At 33.9% G+C, this 5511-nt stretch overlaps 1 long non-coding RNA gene across 1 annotated transcript; it reads left to right on the top strand.

The window, feature by feature from the left end:
* The first annotated feature begins 6 nt into the window (after nucleotides 1-6).
* LOC116158661 lies at nucleotides 7-953 on the top strand. Its single transcript, XR_004142788.1, has 4 exons — nucleotides 7-152; nucleotides 213-333; nucleotides 386-603; nucleotides 838-953. It is a non-coding gene; the product is annotated as an uncharacterized LOC116158661 (long non-coding RNA).
* The last annotated feature ends 4558 nt before the right edge of the window (nucleotides 954-5511 follow it).

The following is a 5511-nucleotide window of genomic DNA, read 5'->3' as shown; positions in this document are numbered from 1 at the left end:
TGAAAATTCCCCAATAAGTAGTTGTATAGTACAATCAAAATATACTGTGATTGCAAATGAGATGGATGATGAATCAATGTCCAACTGTAATGATGATAATAACGAAAATCAAGATGAGAATAATATTAACCTTGAATCTGTGGTGCTGCAAGGTACTTATACTCTGCATGTGTATGAAAAATTAAAAACAGAAATGTTTATTCATTTTTTAGATGCTGAAAGAACAGCACCTGCAATACGTGGTACACAGACAATGAGACTTAGCTATACCAAAATTGCATCAACTAATTCTCATTCGCAGTCAGACACTAGTTCAGACAGACACAATTCTTAGTAAGATTTAGGTCATCCTTGAAGGTTGTTGTGTAATTGCTTCGCTTTTTAGAATATTAACAACAAATTGTTCGTAAACAAAATATTCTACAGTCCATGATGATGGACATCAGCAACCAAACTAACGAAAAAAATACTCAAGTAGCAGCAGAAGATATTCAAGGGGTTGATTCTCTCTTTACTAACATTGCTAACTTGCCAGTCAACACAATGCCACAATTAGAAGAATTAGAAAATTATCTTTCTACTTCAGAAAAACTGGATAAAGCGGTAACAGTCTATTTACGAAAAATGTTGAATTGAGTAAATTATTGTACACAATTAAGAATGCTTTAGGGTTTTGTGCTCGCTACTCTTTCAGTAGGAAGCCACAATTTGCTGTGAGTACCTATGGTAAAGCGTCTATAAGATTTATTTACGTCATGTGAAACGTTACTCGCTGTACGAAGTCCTAAAGCACTCCATAAAACTAGGCAGCTATACTTACAAAAAATGTTCTTTAAGGCAAAAGAAATTTCGCAAATTGGTGGAGCAAACTTATACGAATTTATTTCTCGGTCCTGTCAAAAACTAATCACAAATCAGTTGTGGTGAGACATTCAGTTTTTTAGGCAGAAGACCAAAACAACCATTCCGCAATTTAAAGTTGAATGAATTATTAATAAGTAAGTTTTTTAATGTTTAATATGACTTGATAATTTTATTTATTCAATAAAACAATTTAAACAATCGACTATCAAGAAAGTGGAATTAAATATAACAAAATGGCTACGCAGGTGTCTGGAGAGAGGCAATAAACAAAATTAAATATATTTTCATTTTTTACTATTATTTACTATAAGAATGTAAGTTTATTTATTGCGATTGTTTTCTATTTATGTAAAATAAAATATTCAGGGTGTTGATATGTGCATTATTCATGTCAAAGGTCCATACTTTACTTAAAGCTGTACATTATATGTACGTACGATAAATGGGAAATATGTACGTACGCTGGCCGCTAAATTATGTACGTACATTACCAGTACACATGTGGGTGTCAAATGGAGTCATATGTACGTTACAATAGGAGGTACATAAGGCGTTGATGGACGTACAAATGTACATTGCGATTGGTTAATTAAGTATGTCTTATGCTACATACACTGTATGTACATATGCTATATGGGAAACGTGTTTTGGTTTTATCGGGGAACACCCGTAATCAAAACAAAGTTGCGATTTCGAGAATATGACGATAATCTGCGATAGGGTACCCGATAGAGGAAAAAGTAAACCAGTTCGTCCTAAGATATTGTGAAATGTAAAAAAAAACTAATCAGTGTACCCCCCTGTTTGAACCATAACGAATTGGAAATGGTGGTTAATTTCACAATCCATTTCTGTATTTTGACAAGTACGATCGTGACAAAAATCGTAAAAAAACCTTGAATTTGGAAAATAAAAGGAAGATCAAATTAAGTAGGTATATGCATTACATAAGTAATTGTGACATTGATCATTGATCCACATACAATATATCGACTGATGAACTTTTCTGGAAACAAATTTCAAATGATAGTCTTTATTCTAAATAACTTTGACCTTAACCCCAACGCATATCTCTGCTTAAGTAATCATTGTGAGTGCTAATTATTGTGATTGTTTATACGATACAGCAACCAAATACATTGTAGGTACATATAGGTACTCTTACGAATTATTTCGTTTAGCTCCTAGCCCTTATATTGTGTTAAGTAGGTACCTGTTATATTATATACTTATACCTACCTCTCCTCGAAAACGAAATATTTTTTCCATTCACGATCGTGGGGGCTCGCAAAAACTAACAAATTTCCACTTCGAAATATCACCCACGTTTTCCTAGGACACTGAGGTGTCAGAAATCGTTTTTTTTCCAGTAACATGTTGATGTAGTCCTATGGATCTTAAAAAATATGACCGGTTTGGATTTTGCAGGTCAAAATCCACAAGAAAAAGTATTTGCCTACGACTCCATTCGAAAATGAAAATGAGCTTGTCTGAATTTATCAAATTTGCTTAGTTATTAAACGCTACCGCATGTTATTTGTTTTAAAAAATATTTTTTAATAAACTCACAAAAAACACAGAAAACAAATTTCTCCCCCGAAAAGGTGGTGCGATCTTTGATGAAAATTTGTATTCCGATGGAGGCTTGAAATTTTTAAAATTTATACAACAAAAAGGATTATTTTTCGATTTTGGTACTGTTATAACGTAATTGCCACACTAGTTTTTGGGCGATTTGCGACACGCTTTTTTGACCACAATAGGTAATAGATACCTACTCAATTTGCTTTTATTTTGATCAGTACTTGTACTGCCAATGTCAGTTTACAACCCTTAATTTAGCGTAAAATTTATTTAAAAAAATTACATTGTAAACTAATACAAGAGAAAATCTTGCAAATACATTTTTATTGCTGAATTATTAAGGTGAAGGTAGAATAAACTAAACCTTACCTTCGTTGCTATATATGCCATCATTAGCTTCATTAATAAAACGTTTCGCGTCATCTTCGGCCAATATATTTTTGATTCTTTCATACGGTAGCCATCAGATTGTCGCTTTAAAAAAGTATAAGGAATAGGTAGAGTTGGCGCCGCTTTCCCCAAACCCGCCGCATAAACGGCCAACTAGCACAAGGTAAAACACAAAATAAATCCTTGAGAATCTTTCACAACGGTTGTTCGTTCTGGGTAAAATGGCCTTCTTGACTTCGGTGCACTTATCAAAGGTTGAGTGCCACTCAATTGCCAACTCAACTCTCTCCGCATGAAATTAAGAAGATACGGGGGGATAAAAACGAGTAGAAATCAAATTATGTACCAAAATAACTTCTGGTTTATTGTTATCCCCAATAGGATAGTTGATCTTACGAACACAAATGCGCACGTTTAGTGCCAAATACAAGTAAAACATATAAGGCGACGCTTACCTTAATTTAATAAGAAGTTATCCACAGAAGTGAGCTCAGTTCCCGGATCCATACATCTACCACCAAAAGAAAACTCCAAAACTGCAGAGCCCGGAATGCGATGAACTGAAAGCTCACAAGTACGATACTTAATCGGTTAGCCGCTTCAGAAGGAAGTAGAGGGTTGTCAATAGCATCTGCATACGTGGGTCTTATTCGTCACTTCACACAAGTTAATAAATATAGATATACTTACGTAATAGTATATTAAGTATGGAGAACGGTAAGGGATTTTTACCGTTCGAAGACAATTGTTTGGAGGAGGAGCGAAGCGACGACTCCAATTATTGTCTGAGAACGGTAACCCTTAACGTTCGACGTGCTTATAACATTTTTTGCGCGATCGAGATTAAAATTATAAATATGCACTAAATTAACGAGCAAAATAAATCGAAATGATCGAAGTGGTATGGTGTACATCACTAGGTAACCAGTCAAAATTGAAATTAATAATTTCATAAACTTGTGCATGTGCCGATGTAGTTTGCTAGCTTTGCACTTCCTTTATGACTTTATGAGCGAGGTATTCCCCGGTGGCCGAATGGTATGTCGAAGATTCTTTACAGAACAAAATTGTAATTGGAATGTGTTAAGAAAAACGAAAGCGCATCTTCAAACACATTGATCTCTATTGCTTCAGGTTTAAATGAAGAACGTGTTCTTTCTATAGGAAACAACAGCACAAATTGTGGGTTTAATGTAACAATAATTAAAGACTAAATGTTATGTAAGACTGTTGATTTTGAACTGATTGTTTTTAAAAAGGCTTCGGTAAGTATTTTTGCTGTTCTGTTTATAGATCGGTAAGTAATTTTGGCGTCGTCGTAATCATAGCAACTGGTAAATTCTACGTACTGTCATGGAAACACACATGGTAAATAGTCAGAAATGACCAATCGCGCAAAAACAAAGTTACATACTCACGCGCACCGATGGTGAATTTACTCCAAGGTTACTCACATTCGTTGTAAAACGTATCCGGAATAAAATGGTGTTGAAACTGGTCTTAAAACTTGGATTTGCAATTAAATTCGAACTAAAATCAAAAACCCTAAAAGAAAATCACAGGTAACCCTCTGCGTTGATAACCAAAAATGTACATACTTCTTTAATAATATAACAATATTCGCACTGACCTTTGCAGATTAGCAATATCTCAATTTGGTATACGATATCAGTCCCAATTTTTGTTTAATTGTCTCCCAGCTAATATGCAATCATTACCTTTCTCTACATTCAAATTAAAAATTAAACAACGCTATTAAGTAATGCTTTTTATTCGTTCGACGAGTTTGTTAGTTATTGTAAGTCTTCTCCGTTCATATAGGTACACAATGTGATTGTAACTATACGTCCGTTTTATTGTTTATGTACCTATCTTTGTTGACGAGTGTAAGTGTATAAACACAACACACAATAAAATATTATTATTATTATTATGGTGGGTGTTTCTTGTGAGAACTCAGGTCTAGCCTGGTTAACTAATCGCACGGATTAAAATCAAGTAACGATTAGTGTCTGTGTCTGGTGAAGTTATGTAGGGTCATTAAAAAAAAAAAAAAAAATCACACACGTACATTGGACATCTAGGGATAATGTAATTCGTACTTACCAACATACCTATTGATGGGCACAATAGCCAACGCTATCAGGAAAGAGGAAAACAAAACAAAACAAAAAATCATTATAATAATTCCTGTAATTTTATTAAATGGAGTTTATTGTGTAAGTGTTTCTTTGGCTTTGCGTTTGGGTTGAATACGAGTGGGTTGTGATAACGTGGTGTGTTTATGTGAAGAAGGAGTTTTGTGTTTTTTAATTGTATTTATGGTGTTTCTTTGTTCCTGAGGTCGTATTTGTGAGGTTGCTTGGGTTTTTGGTGGAGATATTGCAGTATTTTGTGAGCCTGTGTTAAGGTTTTTGCGTTTCGGTTGTATACGAGTGGGTTGTTTCTGAGAAGAAGGAGTATTGTGTTTTTTAACTGTGCTAGGGCGTGTAACTTTATTGGATGGACCTGTCTTATTATTATTATTATTATTATTATTATTAAAAAAGGACTAATTATAGATGAACTTGCAACAATCGTCAATGGAAAATTGTATATAAAATATCAGCCTACCTAAAGAAAAAAAATACACTTACGATTAGCCAGAAAAAAAACGCAATTATAATATTCTCC

This window comes from Photinus pyralis, unplaced genomic scaffold (genome assembly GCF_008802855.1).
Source record: "Photinus pyralis isolate 1611_PpyrPB1 unplaced genomic scaffold, Ppyr1.3 Ppyr1.4_LG1, whole genome shotgun sequence".
In the NCBI taxonomy this organism is placed as follows: Eukaryota; Metazoa; Arthropoda; class Insecta; order Coleoptera; family Lampyridae; genus Photinus; species Photinus pyralis.
This window is presented reverse-complemented; position numbering and strand designations above follow the sequence as displayed.